The 16,466-nt window shown below is 44.4% G+C and overlaps 1 pseudogene; it reads right to left on the minus strand.

Annotated features, from left to right (window-relative positions):
• Positions 1–7,805: 7,805 nt before the first annotated feature.
• Positions 7,806–7,924, minus strand: LOC136638213 (5S ribosomal RNA; annotated as a pseudogene).
• Between the last annotated feature and the right edge of the window lie 8,542 nt (positions 7,925–16,466).

Consider the following 16,466-nt stretch of genomic DNA (forward strand, 5'->3'; position numbering starts at 1 on the left):
GTTATGACTATCAATGATAGGGAGTTTGGCCATGCAAACTGTATACCTCATAAAAGTTCGGTGCACCGTAAACCTGTGAGCAGACCCACAGAGAAATGATAGTGGGGAAAGGCAAATAAAAGGCAAATCAGAAAAGTTTTTTTTTTGTTTTGTTTTTTTTGCTTTCATGTTGATAAATCATCCTTCTAAGAAACTCAGGAGGTGTACATGGTTTCTCCCCCTCCTTTTATCCTCACAACAACCCTCGGTGTGGGCTGGACCAGTCAAGCTACAATCCTATCCACACTTCCTGGGAGTAAGCCCCATTGATTACAATGAGGTTTACTTTTTGAGTAGACATGGCTAGGATTAGGCTCTCAACTAGTCCTAGCAGCAGTCATTGTCATCTTAGGTCATCTTTCAAGCTTCACAGTTGAGGGGGAAGTTGAACCTGGCTCTTCCTGATCCATGTCCAACTTTCTAACCACCACACAACACTATTAGGAAATATAAAAGGGAAGGGAACCAAGAAAAAATGGAGATATGAAAGAGAAATTGGTTGTGATCATTTGGAAAGAGAACTTAAGAGAACATTCTTCATGAACTACCGTGTGTGGTAATCAAAGAACTGAAAGGAAAGGCACAGGTCATACTCATTTAGGCATGTGAGGTGGGGTTCATGCCAAAATTTCTGAGGCCTATTTCTACAAAGTTCCTAATGATGCTGTGCAGAGATGCAGAATCCACATCAGTATGCTTACACAGTCTCTAGAGAAGGAACTACTAACATTTCCAACAAAAATAAAGAGAAAAAGCAGAGAAGAAAAGTGGTGTCTTCAGACTCAGACTACATGAGACCCAGAGGACACTGCAGGAAGACACAGGTGGGACCTCAGGATCCACGGGGGAATCCATTCCAAGATCCCCTATGGATACCAAAAATTGTGGATAAACAAATCCATGATTTTTGGCCCCTTACACCCTTTAAAGGGGGTGGGAGCTGTGCTCCAGTCCCTTCCAGAGGACTTTCTGAAGACCACAGAGGCCACACACATTCGCCCGTGGCCTCTGTGGGCCCCAGACTGACTCCTAGAGCTGAAAAACTATGACAGGAAACCAGAAGTGATATTTTGACACCTTTCAAGGCATTCTGAGGCCTGGGGAAGCCCCCAGAGGAAAGCTGGAAGTTGCAATTTTTTGGCTCTAGGAGCCAGTCTGAAGCCTGTAGAGGTCATGGACAGATGCACGCAGCCTCTGCAGGCTTCAGAAAGTCCTCCGGAGGGGACCAGAGCACAGCTTCACTTTCAGAGGGTTCAGGTGGGGCTAAGTCTGCAGATAACAGGTTTCATCTGTATACTGAACTTTTATCCTTTATAACAGTAGCATGCCCAGTGCTAACACAATTGCAAAAGTAGCTACCTAATTATAGTTTCACAAATCCTCCTGCTGAATTAGTGCTGCATTCTGTGAAGTTCACACCTGTTTCTGTATTCCTCAGCTTTCCGTCTCTCACTAATATTTTCTTTTGCAAAAGCCTGACCGGAAGATTCAAGCTCATCTTGATGCACTGTTTGACTTGTCTTTGCTTCACAGTTTGGTACTCTCTCTCTTAACATGGCTTCCACTCTGTGTTTAACCTGTCCCTCTTGCATTTCTCTTCCCTCTTTCCCACATCCTATTGCTCTATCCTCCCCCCTTCTTTCCCTGTCTCTTACAATAATCATTCTTTTAAAAACAGTATCTGCACCAAGCATCTATTTTCAGCCTCTAAGATTACAAAACATTGCCTTGATAGATCACAGTCTCATCTTGTCCAGCAGTAGCCAAACAATTTCCACTGTTCATAAACCATAGTCTTTTTGGTGATCATTTGATCTTCTTTTTAAAAAAAAAAAAAAAAAGACAACTGTCCTTCTTTGTGCCCTGTATTTGGTATTCAGGGGTACACCCTGCTAACTGGGCACTTTTCAATTGGTTCCTCTCTTATATTTACAAAAGAGTAACTGTTCCTCTTCCCCGCGACACAGTATCTTTTCTAGTGGCTGTTTGCTGGTCAGTCTTCTGCATCTTTTTAGACTGTAAGCCAGGGGTACTCAATACGTCGATCGCGATCTACCGGTCGATTGTGAGGCAAAATGAGTCGATCACAGGCTTCTCTCCCATCCACGCATCCCTGGGAGTGAGCCCCATCCTGGGAGTGAGCTCCCTGGGAGTGACGCATCCCTGGGAGTGAGCTCCTGTTCACGCATCCCTGGGAGTGAGCCCCGTCCTGGGAGTGAGATCCCTGGGAGTGACGCATCCCTGGGAGTGAGCTCCTGTCCACGCATCCCTGGGAGTGAGCCCCGTTGACTCTACTGCGGCTGACTTACCTTTCCCCTGTTTTTGCACTGGTATGTATGGAGATCTCCCCCCCCCCCCCAACTTCCATCTGTTGGTTCTGTGTGCAAGGGTTTTTGCACTGGTCTTGTTGTGATGTCTATATAGAGATCTTCCCTCCCCCACACCTTTCCCCTGTTTTTGCACTGGTCTGTATAGAGATCTGCTCCCCCCCCCCCCCCACTTGTATTGGAATCGAGGAAGATCTGGTGAGGAGGTAGATGTGGTGTCAGCAGTGGCCCCTTTAAGGGTAAGGCCTGGGCATCCAGCAGATTGTGCTGCACAGCTGCAGCCACTTGAAGGCAATAGGGCCCTCAGGGATATAAGAGCACCTGAGGCAGGAAGGGCTCCACTTATTTATGTGAGTCAGCCTTTTCCTACATGAAGATCATTAAGTCCAAGTACTGTTCCACCATGACTGATGAACATTTGGAAGTGTGCTTGAAGCTGGCTGTCAGCAGCTACTGTCTGAACTATGCATCCTTGGCTGATTCACTTCAGTGCAAGTCATCAAAGTAAACTCAAGTAATTACAAAAAATGTTTATAGTTAATTATGTTGTGTTGTGCAATATTTGCTCATGCGGTTATGCAAGGTACACCAACATACATTGTACACAAATGTTATATGTTATGATGGCGCGAACATTGTAAAAAAACTCTGGTAGATCTCCAGGCCTTGCTGGGTTTCAAAGTAGCTCTTGAGCCAAAAAAGTGTGAGCACCCCTGCTGTAAGCTGTTTTGGGATAGGGAGTCATTTGGTTATTTGATTTTTTTTTCTGTAAAACACTTTGTGAATTTTATTGAAAAGCAGTATAAAAATATTAATAATAATATTCATGAAGGTTCTATTTAGCTGTAGTGGCTTATGGCCATTGACAGACATGTCCTCTTCCATTCACTTGTCTAACCTTTTAATAAGTTATCTAGACAAGTAGCCATCATTACATCTTGTAACAGCTGAATCTATAAATTATGAGCCAAGCTTAAGTTTTACAGTTTAATTCCTATGGGCTGCTTTGTGATGTTACACACTGCAAACATAGAAGACTGATGGTTATTTGTTTTTATTTTTTTAAAAATGCAAATTTGATATCAATAAAGCATATGGCAGTTTGCATAGTTGGTATCCTTCAGTCTTGGAAGTCTATGGTATCGTGCTCTGAATGGTGGTTCTGGAACAGAGTGTCCTCTCCAGTGTGCAAAGCCTGGGTAAAGTAGATATGGAGGATAGACTGTTACCCATGCAGCAAATCCCCCCTCTCCACGTCGCTGAAATGGTCCAATGGAAAGGCAGAGGCCAATACGGTTGGTTCCAGCGGCGTCGCAGGAGTTGCCAGAACGTGACTGTGTTCAGCCATGAACTGCCTCAGGGACTCCGGCTCCGGATTTTGCCTCAAGGTTGACTCCTGAAGCCTTTTCCATAGCTGGATGTAGCCACAAGGCAGTGGAGGTTTGGAATAGTGTTAGTAATTATTCATATTCTCTGGAGTTCAGTAGGACCAGATGAGTGCTTCTGTCCTGACCTACTTCTATATTTTGTTACAGGTTGAGACTAATTATTCACGTGGGCTCTGTTCTAAGCACTCACAAGGATTAAAAAAATGCACTATATCAATTTAAAAAACAAAGTTTCTTTGCTCCAGTGATTGAAAAATAGCCTTGCTGACCTTTTGACTCTAAGATAAGAGTCATTAAGAAGACAATCCATCAGCACTTCACTCAGCCCCTCCCTTCACCAATGCAAAATGATCACATTTCTTTCACTGTGCTGGGGGAAGGGAGAGGTCCAAAGGAGAAAGAAGGATTGATAGTTAGCCTGCAGCCCCCCCCCCCCCATTAAGAAGGCTGTTGATAAAGGACTGTTTAGTTTTTAAAACTGATTTTAAAGGGATGCATTTTTCCCCTTCTCCAAGGATCAGCACATTCTTTCTCATTTGCAGGGGCCATTCGTGTTGAGTCAAATCCATGTATAAAAAATCCGTGTATAAATAGGCTAGACCTGTATAGCTATTCTGTGACTTTGAGCATGTGCACATTGTATAAGGTAGAGCAACTGCAACATTTGCTTTGTGTGCAGAGAAAAGAGAGACCCACAGTTCAGATCTCAGCCAAAAAAAAAAAAAAATTGCAATTCAACCAGAAAGTGCAGAGCTGCAGGAGACACAAAGTTGAGAAAATGTGCATTTTTCTCCAGGTGTGTGTGTGTGTGTGTGTGTGTGTGTAGGTCAATCTCTTAGTAGGAAAAGGAAGCATCTTGTCTCTAATACACATGCACGCACGGTATATGAACACGAAATCAACCTGAAGTGCACACTTGCCATTTCAAATCCTGGCATGGCTAGTTTTGAGCTGTTGATAGGTATCCAAAATAATGCAGTATCATTTATGTTATTACCATTAACACCACTAACATAGTATTACGGATCTAGGACTTTTGCCTCACTTCAATTGAGCTATAAATGTATTACTGTATTTTAAAACGCTACTTTAAAAAGCATTTCATCACAGAAAGGCAAACATTGTGCTATGGAGGCCCACTGCAGACACAGGTTGGGTGAGAGTGCCATCTTGCCTTTTGCTTCAGGCAACAAAGTATCTTGGACTGGTCCTGAGAAAGCAAGTGCAAAACTTTGTAATTAAACTTCTTCAAATTGCTGAATGCTAGACTTCATTGGCCAAATATTCCTACAGTGCCCTTAAACCATGCTGTTTTATGCAATTCCACAAGCATAAATAATGATTTCACAGGAGATCTCTTCATTCTCAGAGATACAACCTCATCTTAAAATCAGGCTGTTCTATATGGGAGAAGTAATGAAGAATTTAAACACCATGTCCAACTAACAGAAAAGCTAACCTACTTAACACATTATCAGCAGTTCATTTGCAGGACTCAGATGATAATCAGATATGAGCTGTCCATAAGAAGGATATGAGAGACCTACAGATTTGCTTATACCAAGATGCGTCTACTGCCACCATTTAATTACTGTCACCAATACATTCTTTATCCATGGCTTGAATAAATGAGCCCACACATATATTATTTTCTCTAAGGGCTAGAGGTATTAAGATTCCATTTCAAGGATTTCTAAAGGGCTGTGAACACATCAACAAAAACCCAACAAAATCAGAGTTCTTACATAAAGAAATTAAATAGTAGATACATGTAATTTTTCCCCCAGAAAATGTTCAGTCTTGTCACCAAGTTTTTGCACTCAGACCTCTTCAGTAATTGCTCATTAAGACACAACATAAGATCCGTGATTTCAGAAGGAAAAAAGGGCATAGGACCTTAGTAAATGAGACATGAGTCATAATCATCTGCCAATGTTCAAGCACATGATTGAATGTGAAAACTGGCTGAAACAGAACCATTAAGCACACTGATGACAATGACTTATAGGGTGTAGGAGATAACCCTCAGTTAGTCATCATATCCTCTTCTCCCTATGCAGCAAGTTCAGTCTGCAGTAATGAGATTCTTCAGGCTCTAGACAAATCCAGTAGTTGAAGGCCTCAGGCCCCACATCAATTCAGCCTGTGACAATGACTAAAAATGACAGACCTGTCAGTTTTTAAATGCCAACCCTAGGAATCCTACAGAGTATAAAGGTTATTAAACCTTGGGATTGCTTTCAGTTAAAACTAGAAGTAAGCTAGTGCTGGAAGGTTTTTAGACAAGATTTTAATCTTTGGCTCACTCAATACTGGCAAAAAGAAACTCAGTCTGCCATCAGCAATACACTATTCATGGAAACTTTGTACCATGACCTGCATCTTGGCTTTCTGCCACTTTTATCCCACTTTCTCTTTCTTTGTTGCTTCTCTCCAAAGTTCTCACTTTTTCCAGTGCCACTGAAAAGCTACAAAATTGGTGTCATAGACAGAGAAACTGTATGTTTCATAGACTGCACACTTGTTATAGGGCCTGGAGCACCTTCCATACAACAAAGGAGTAAGAGAACAATCCTAAACTCACCTGGTGCTGAGCCATAGTGCTTTACGGCTCTACGGCATGTTTACAGCACCCAGTGCCAGCACTATGGCTCAACACCAGCACTGGCACTGGGTGATGTAAACATGTCCTTTAGGGTGAATAGTGAGCCTGCTCCAGTCAGGTGCTAGGCTCAGCACTGACAGGAGGAGGATGTGTCACCACAAGGGATAAGTGAGTCCGTTGGGCAGTGGTGCAGCCTCTGAAGGGTGGAACAAGGGCAGGGCGGAGGAAGGAACTGGGGTGGGAGGGGAGGGGACTGGCGGAGCTCTGCTCCGCCATATCCTGAACTCTGTGTCAGGCTAAAAAGCCCAACATGGAGTCCCTCAAGTCTGTGCCAGCAAAATAGCCGGCGGAGACTTGGGAAGCCCTTCTGAGGCTTCCCCCAAGGAGACTGCCAGAGGCTTCCCAGCGCCTGCCAGATACAGCGGTATCTGCTTTGGCACTGCTGCTCCAGTGGGCACTGGGAAGCTTAGGATTGGGCTGTAAGTCAGTGAGTTTTCACAGGAGAATCTCATTCAAGGTAGTTGTCACCACCTGACCATTTATTTAATTCAAAGTAGTTGATACTTACTTATACCTAATCACAATCAGGGAATTATTGGATCAGCTTTCATGTCCTTTTTGTGTATAAAACAAGACTGTTTCCAACCTTATCGATCCTCTTCAGAAAGGATATTGAAAAACATATTTTAATGGCTTTTTTCCACAACTTCTCATCATTCAGAGATTCCAGCCGCAACGGACTTGCCAGGGCTGAAATTACAGTTTGCCCTTTGTAGTTCAAGATATGCTCTCTCTCTCTCTCTCTCTCTCCAAAATTCAACAGCTAATAATGCATTGTACAAATAAACATTTTAGACATAAAAGAAGGTCTAAAAACTGAAGAAATTCCCTCCAATCATAGACACGCACTGAACAGTGTGACCAAAACCATTTCGAAAGACCCCATGTTGTCACTGTTCCAATATATTCCTCCTTCAATTGTTTATCATTCATGCATTCCCAGCACCCAGATTCTATCTGCTGGTCCCTATGTCTCTATCCAGCTTTGCAGTGTTACAGGTTCAGACAAGGATCAAAGGACACCAGGGGGTCAAGAGGAGTAAGTTTATTCCATTGCCAGCAATGTGTCTCAGCGGAATCTTTTCCCAAAGGCTGAGCCCCGAGTCCTGGGGCAGACAGCTTATATTTCATTTCATCACATCATTGGTTACATTTGACTGGCAGTTCATAAATGTGACTTCAACTTACAGCCTATCCTAGCTGCTGAAGCAATCCATGTGAGAAACTCGCCTCTGCTTGCACCCCCCTTACTCTGTTTGAAGCCCCCAACTCTTGTTTATGCGTTGAGGTGGAAAATCCCCAAACTGGTCTGCGCCTGTTTTGCAAGACATCTCTCTAGAAGTCACCAATGGTTGGCAACTTTCAGTCTCGAAAGACTATGCTGTAAGCCTACAGCACCTGGTATTCCCAGACGGTCTCCCATCCAAGTACTAACCAGGCTGACCCTGCTTAACTTCCAAGATCAGATGAGATCGGGCATGTGCAGGGTAATTTGTGGTCTAGACAGCTTCTACTTCTCAACTGGTGGTTAGCTAGTTTCCTGTTACAGCTCGGGGCTTGTGGTTAGCCTTATTTCCTCTTGCAAAGGGCCCAAGTGTCTCTTGGTAAGCAAGCTGCGAGTCTAGTAGACTTCTTCCCTTTGACTTGGCACTCTGTACGTGCTCAGAGCAGACAATAGACTCTGATCATGGTCCGAAAAACCAGAAATCTCGCCCAGGCTCTCCCACAGTAGCACAAGGCATTTAGCAACACAAGCTGCTCTGAAGATTATGGCTCTTACATAGTCTCAGTATGGATCTAGTTTTCAAGGTGCAATATATTTTCTAATACAGTATTAGGGTTTGATTAGGCACAGAACTGTTTCCCTCAAGCACAGAAAACAAGCCAGGTCCATGGCCTGACCAGCCCTACACTTCTGCCTGCCTCCGTCATACTGAAGTGATGTCGGTCCTTTTTGAAGACTAGGCAAACCTATGCTAAGGAATAGTCCACGGGTTCTCAAACTTCTCGGGAGTAAATCTCCTGAGGTGTATGTGGGGGGCAGCGAAAAAGGCAGCAACATGAACTCAAGTATTGTACCACTGTGGAAGCAGGGGGGCTTTTTTTTTTTTTTTTTACACACCTTCTGACGGGGTCTGAGGTGTGCAGGGAGTCCTGCAGAGCACTCTGGAGGGCTCCCCGCAGCTTGTAAACAGTGAAAGTTGTGATTGCGACCCACTTCCAGGTTGCAATCGTGAAACTGGAAGTGGGTCACAATTGCAGCTTTCACTGTTTATAAGCTGCAGGGAGTCCTCTGCTCTGTGGTGCTCCCCGCACCCCTTGGACCCCAGCAGAAGGTACGCTGTGTTTTTTTAAAAAGTGCCTCCTGTGCCTGCAGTGGCGAGATCCTGGGAATTACATCTCTGCCTTTCCCCTTCCCTGCACCTTATTGGGGCAGAGGCCAGGGCTCTCCGGCTGGGGCATTGCAATAGGCAGCTGTATATGTACCACAGTATCCATTAGAATGATATCAGATACTCTGTCAAGCATCCAACAAAGTCCAAAAACTTTTTTGAAGTCCAAAAACTGCTCTACCTGTTCCAAAGCAATAATTGTCTGGTCTGACATGACAAAAAATATCCGTTGTACAGAAAACTGACTTTACAAACAAACCAGTATCTGAAACTGAAATTCAACCCCAAGAGTCATTCCTCCCCTTGTGCAAGAAGGAAAGGGTGGAGTGTATGCACCAAAGGGTAAGAATATTGCACAAAATCAGGATCAAATCCCAGCTCCGGGAGCTTGACTAGTATTGGAAATAGGCCCATCTTCTGCAGAAACTGCCCACTAATAAAGGTGATGCAACTTAAAGAGCCAAAGCTACAACCACTCTAATAGATCTAAACCTGAGCCAATATCAGTGTTTTGCCTACTGCTTCTACTCCCTTGACATAAACAGAGGAAGCAAAAATCCCAACCACAGATATAGCCCATTATTTCGACATAGATCTTCATCCTTTCATACAGCATGAGTCACAGCCTCAGTGCCACGATACCTTTATGGCTCATGTCAAATTAAAAGCAGGAAATTTAATGGATCTTGTTAAAGATTAAACAGACGTGAAGATGCCTAGTTCAAATTAAACTTAACACCTCGGCTTGCTCACGTCAATTTTCTCAAGCACAGGGAAAAAGGTAATTGTCAATTAATGAGACCATTCACGTGTGTGGAAGGGAGAGGGTGCAGAAATCAATAACATGGAACAATATACAGCTATATAATCTCAATCAGAGTTCTATAATGGAAAGGCTTTCAGACAGATATACAGAGTAATTGGCTACTCTCTCGTGGCTCATCCTCTAAGCTATACAATAGTCCAATTAAAAGGTAACATTGCAGCAGTGCAGTTTCTTGGTTTCTCTATGCATCAGTCAATGTTTGTGCAATCCAACTTTGCAAACAGAAACAAAACCTGCTTAGAATAGCAAAAACACATAAGGATGCAGTGTAATAAATCTGTGGGTCAGACTTGATAGTCAAATACCTTTTAATGAAACATAATAACAGCAACAAAAGACAAACTGTGCTGTAGCTCAGAGATCAATTTATTGCTATATGCATTTTCATAGCCTGCAATGTACTTCAATAGGCATACTGAGTTGTGGCCATAATAAGCCTGATGGTCTCGGGGGGGGGGGGGGACAGCATGCTTTAGCTTTTGATATTGCGGTTTATTATATTTTTAAAAGAAGATGTTAATCAGTCACATTTTCTAATTGTGTACCAGCAGTTAACATGAACATCCATGTTCATCTCATCTTTTTTGGATATACATAAAGAATGCAGATCCCAGCAGGCAAGCAGATTACCATCTGTCTAATTCCAGTGTCAAACATGGGCAGTCCAATCCTATCTGGGTTGCCAGTGTCATGGTACAAGAGAGCCAAAATGGCTGCCACTGTATCCTGCAGGGTCCAGGAAGCAGCCGGAGGTCTCCTTGGCATAATGGAACACTGGTTCCCTTATTCCGTGTCAGGATCAGGCAGCTCTATAGCTGATACAGATTCAAGTAGCCCATGTAGAGCTTTTAGGTGTGGGAGCGGGGACAGAATTTGGAGGTAGCCTCTGCTGCAATCCCCAACCTCCTCCTTGGCCTGAATTGCCTTAGACCACACTCCCCTGCCCGCTCCCTGCTTTCCCCCAGCCTCCCCCTGCCCAGAAACACTGCCCCACCAGTCAGCGGGAAACATACAATTGGCGGGTGCCACTGGTCATCCCACCAGTGCGGAGGCTCAACGCTGACCGGTGCTCATCTCTCCACTGGTGCTGTTTGTCTCCCAATTGCCACAAAGTGCCTTGTGGCCCTTTTGCAATGTCCATTGCCTGAGCAGTGCACGTGACAGCAGCGCTGCCCGGCATAGGATTGAGCTCTGATCAATAAGCTATCCTCTTTCTCCCCCACCTCACAACACTGTAAGGCAGTATAAGCAGGTTCATGTTGCTGGAGGTCACTAAACTGAGCATGCAATCCTAACCCACTTTCCAGCACCAACATGAGGTGGGGCGGATCCAGAGCTTGTGTTGGTGGGGGGAGGGGGGCATGAGCACTAGCTTAACTCCAGAGCCCAGGTCAACCAAGCAAATAGACCTGGGCTCCTGCTTGGACTTGGAGCCCTGACCTACCTGCTAGGTAGACCAGGGCTCCCAGTTGAACCTGTGGCCTCCATGGGTGAGACTTGCTGTGAGGGTAGAGCGGGGCTCCCAATCTGACTGCTATGCTGAATGCCCCCGTGGGCACTCCCTTTTCTCCTGACTTTGCTCCCCATTCCAGCAGGTGCCCTTAAATTTACAGACAAGTTAAAGGTGTTTTGGTCCATAGAGTTGGACATGCCATTTATCATCATTATAATATGAAATCCATAATGCTCAGAATGGCCCATTTGCATAGGATATTATTCAGGGACTATAATCAGTGCATCCAATCCTGCAAACCAGTCATAAAACACCACCTCCTTTTCTGGGGCTCAGCTCCCTATATTTCTAATGTTGCATTTGACATCAACACAGATCTATCCTCTGTGAATATGCCCAGAAAATGACCCTGCCCTCATATCATATTTAAATCAGACTCAAAACAAAGGCGTGGAGAATCAATTACAAACACTTCCAAACAGGATCATTTAGCCAGATTTCTGCTTCTTCAACAAGCCCATACCACACTTAATGTGGAAAGTCTGCTTTGGAAACTTAATGTGGAAAGCCACAGGTCTCCTATTCCTTTAACAGGGACATTCTATGACAGAAAAGAATTCAGCAGCTGTTCTTTTTACACCAAGGACCAGCTAATCTAATTAAGGGTCCAATCCCATCCAACTTTACAGCATCAGTGATGCTGTAATGTAGCCCCAAGGTAGAGGAACACATGTTCCCATACCTTGAGGAGGCCTCAGTGACTGCTCCTCCACCACAGGATGCAGTGCATATCCCATTGGTACAATTGCAATAGTGCTGGAAAATTGGATAGGATTCGGCCCCCAGTTCAGAGTAGGAAAGGCTGGGATTCTCTCATCATGTAAAAGGAACAGAGGAGCACTTCAAGAGCTGCCCTCTTTTCTCCCCCCCCCCCCCCAGTAAATGTGTATGTGCAGTCTAAGAGAACCCAGTCCTTGGCATGTCTACCCCCCCCCCCCCGCAGTTTCACCATGAAACATCCTTTGTTTTTTTCCTCATCCACCCCCCTTTTTGGAGAATGCTTAACATCCAATGTGAGAGTGAACTGAAAAGGAATGTTTGCTCATGCTTTGACTTTTTAGTTGGTTCTACTAGTGTGGTTGTGTGTGTGTCCCCTAACAGCTTCAGCTAGCTAACTGCAGTTCTTACCAATGGGAGGGGGGGGACAGGCTGCTGTCTGAGAGACACCCAACCCTATGCATGTCTACTCAGAAGTAAGTCTCATTATAGTCAGTGAGGCTTGCTCCCAGGTAAATGTGGATAACTTTGCAGTCCAAGAGAACCCAATCAGAATGTCTACCCAGAAGTAAGTCCCATTATAGTGGCTATGGGGTTTGCTCCCATTTAAGTGTGGACAGGCATGCAGCCTAAGAGAGCCCAATCCTCTGCAGGAATACTCAGAACTAAGTCCCATTACAATCAGTGGGACTTCCTCCCAGTTAAGTGTGGACAAGACTGAAGCCTCAGAGACCAATCTTAGAGACCAACAGAAGACCCTTCTGTTTAGACAAGCCTTCTGAGTTCCTGGCTTTTTTAACATCTCTTAATATTTTTTAACATCTGTTTACAGGCCTGATCCTTTTTTAATTTGCTGCGCTATGCTCTTATCTGACTAGTTTTTATCTGACTACTGTTTTTACAATATGTTACAATATGTTATTTTTTATCTGTTTTAAACTATGTTTTTAATGTGTTTTAACCTTGTTTTGCAAGCCGCCTTGAGTCCCTTCAGGGAGAAAGGCGGGGTAACAATAAAGTATAATAATAATAATAATAATAAATAATAATAATCTTAGGCATGCCTACTTGTATGTAAGTCCCATTATAGGCTATGGGGCTTACTCCCAGGAAGGTGTGCACAGGACTGCAGCCTGAGACAGCATGAGAAAAAGAGGAGCCTTTTCTTGTGCAGGAGCTGAGAAGTACAACAGGCAAGCGCAGACAGGCACTGGAGGTATGCTCTGGTCGGAGCAGTTGATGTCCCGGTTGGAGGGTCCCCGCCCACTGCCCACCCAGAATAGCCAGGTGCCCTGCAGGTCTGCAAAGGTGCAGTTGGCCAGCATGTCTGTCCCATGGAGAGATCACCCAGAGGGCAGCAGGGAAACACAGGTGGCTCGCAGAAAAAGCCTGCAAGAAGTGCTGGGCTGCCAAACTAAACCTGGATCCCCATTTGCCCTCTGCCACTGCTCTTCCCCACTAGTGCAACAGCTTTGGGGGGCATGCATCTATAGCCCCCCCCTTGGATCCGCCCATGACATAAGGACAATGCAGCTCCGAGGTAAGGGAGCAAACATTCCCTTACTTCGAGGAGGCCTCGGTGACTGCAGCCCAACTGCAGGATGCAGCACATGTCCCATTGGCACAGCTATGCCAGTGCTGGAAAGTGGGTTAGCATTTGGGCCTGAGAGCCCCAGCCTAGGCCTTGCTACTCAGAAGTAAGTCCCAATATAGTCAATGGAGCTTACTCCCAGGAAAGTGTGGATAGGATTTTAGCCTAAGAGTTTTAGGAAGAAGTTTAAAATAGAGTGATCTGGAGGAAAAAAGAAAAAAAGTTTGTTTGTATAGTTGAAAACACAACCATTAGTCATCCTCCCTATTTCTCCCTCCAATTTAAGCTGTACTGATCTCAACTGACAAAAAGCCAGTTGAAAAGTCATAAGACTGCCACATACAGTCGTTGGTGAGTGGAAAACATGATTGGAAAACGCTCTGAGAACCACTAATGTCATCCCCGGTGCCAGCTGGCTGACTCTTTTGGGCCACAAGCTGCCAGTCCCAAAGGCAGACTTTTTAGTACCTCATAGATGCCTGCTATTATTTACTACTCATTAAGTTCAGAAAATGTTTATGAAGCTTGATCCCATTTATATTAATTAATACAAACCCAGAGAATAAAACAGTTAGACTTTGCACACTTATGCACACTTACATGCATATGCATACTTATATGCACACTTATATGGAAGAAAACCCCAATGAATTCAGTTGGACGGGCAATCCAATCCTGAGCTGCCCGGTGTCCAGAGGAGTAGTGGCACCAAAATGGCTACCATGCATATCGGGCAGCCATTGACATGTGTCCCTTTCCCCTGGGTAAGAGTGCAGGCCCTGCAATGGGGCTAAGTCTGCACCAGCTATTTTGCTTGTTTTGCAGCTATTTTGCTGGTGCAGAGTTGAGAAGCCCCATGTCAGGCTGGAAGGCCTCACATGAGGTTCAGGATACCAAACCCGCCCCAGTTCTTCCCCCCACCCTTCCCTACCCTGGAACACCTCTCCCCTTACCCCCAACTGACCTCTCTGCCACCCGATTCTCCCCTTGCTCCACAAAGTATGCAGAGGGCCTCCAGCTCGTGCTGGGCTCAGCATAGACTAGCACTGAGCCAGGGCCAGTGCTGACCTGGCACTATCTGTCGCAGGTGTGCCTTATGGCCCAGGATCGCACAGGACTGGGCCCTTACTTGGCACGTACATGCCTACTATTGAGCTGTTTGTCCAAGAACAGGACAAAGAGAATGATTGCGTTAATGGACACTGACAAAAACATCTAGTGGCTCACACAAATACTACTAAGTTTACAGCATAATCCTATGCATGTCTACTCAGAAGTAAGTCTCGTTGTGTTAAGCTGGGCTTCCTCCCAGGAAAGTGTGCATGAGATTGCAGTCTAAAACTACTTCAGAGACAAGGTTTACAAGGTGAGTGACCAGCCTCTCCATTCACACACATTTGAACTGAGTCATTATTATGTACATAGCACCGTCTATGGGCATGCCAGTAAGTTAAGTTACATGAACTCTGGCCAAAATATGTAGTCTTATATTAAGGGAGAAGTAAAGTAATTTTGATCATTCCTCTGACAAATAAGGTAAACCTCTGGAACATGGTATACTGCTCCATGACACATTACATGGAGCTACTGTGAACAAAGCACGGAACAGCTTGGGTTACATCTGTATGTCTCACAAGTACACTTAAAGTTGTCAGCTAAGATTCAGCTCAAGGGCCTTACACCAATATCCAGACAACCTTTTGTACCAGTTTCCTTATTTGCTGCTTTCAAACACACTCAAGGAGCGATGGAAAAATGCAACACGAAGGAGGGGCAACAGAACAAGCATGAACATGAAAACAACCATTTTATAGTCACCAGAATGATCCAGGGAGATTTCTTCTCTATTGCCTAAGAGATGTGCCACTAAGGTGGCACTTGAGTTAAAAAAAAAAGGAGAGGGAGAACACTGACCAAGATTATTTAGGAATCTTTAGAGGGAGTCCAACAGGATTTGTAGAATTTAAAGGGATAATGTACCCTTGTGTAATCACAGGCATAGAACAAATACTGATTATATCCTGGGTTTCCTTAAAGTAGTGAACTGCAAAAATGCCAAAGAAGAAATGGAACATTCTGGAATGATCAGAATCAGCAATGCAAATGTGGATAAAAGCTAATGTCATGTGGTGTGAATGGATGACAGCACTAGCCAGGATAGCACATTTCTCCTTCTGTCTGGAGAAAACTTGGTTATGCCAGTATCAATAACCTGTGAAGAAAAGCATAGCTTTCATCCTAGCTCTATCAACAGCTTAGCTTAAAACGGATTGGTGGAACATTTGATAAGATCTGAACCTATAGTGTAAAAGGCAGAACATGATAGGCAAACTTTCATTTGAAAAAATAAATGCTGTTCAGCATAGTTTACCATTACAAAATCTATTGTGGTAAACCCCAAACTCTTCCCTGCTATAGGAATTTTTTTTCTTTTCATTTATATACTGTGGAATTCAGATGGCCGTCTCCATCCACACACTGCTCAGACTGGACTGAGCAGGGGAAAAGGAGCACAAGGCTGGTTACATTTCCTCTCCCTTCGCAACACTTATCCTAACAATTTCCGCACCTTTACAAGGGGGATGAAAAAGTTGTCAGGAAAAAAAGAACAGCAAGGGGGGGCACAAACCAACATTTTCAAAATGATCAGGCATATATCGTGTTTTAGCCCAAACTAACAAATTTTTAAGCAAAAGTCTCATCTTATTGGAACAAGCATTCTGTAACATTAACCAGAGCCAATAATGGTTCTCTTGGGACAATATAATTCAGGATCAATAACATGCCCAATGTGTGTTGGCATCCTTCAGTCTCAGAAGACTATGGTGTCGCGCTCTGAATGGTGGTTCTGGAACAGAGTGTCCTCTCCAGTGCGCGAAGCCTGGGTAAAGTAGGTATGGATGATAGGCTGTCACCCATGCAGCAAATCCCCCCTCTCCACATCGCTGAAATGGTCCAATGGAAAGGCAGAGGCCAATACGGTTGGTTCCAGCGGCGTCGCAGGAGT

The sequence above is a fragment of the Tiliqua scincoides genome, chromosome 1 (genome assembly GCF_035046505.1).
Source record: "Tiliqua scincoides isolate rTilSci1 chromosome 1, rTilSci1.hap2, whole genome shotgun sequence".
In the NCBI taxonomy this organism is placed as follows: Eukaryota; Metazoa; Chordata; class Lepidosauria; order Squamata; family Scincidae; genus Tiliqua; species Tiliqua scincoides.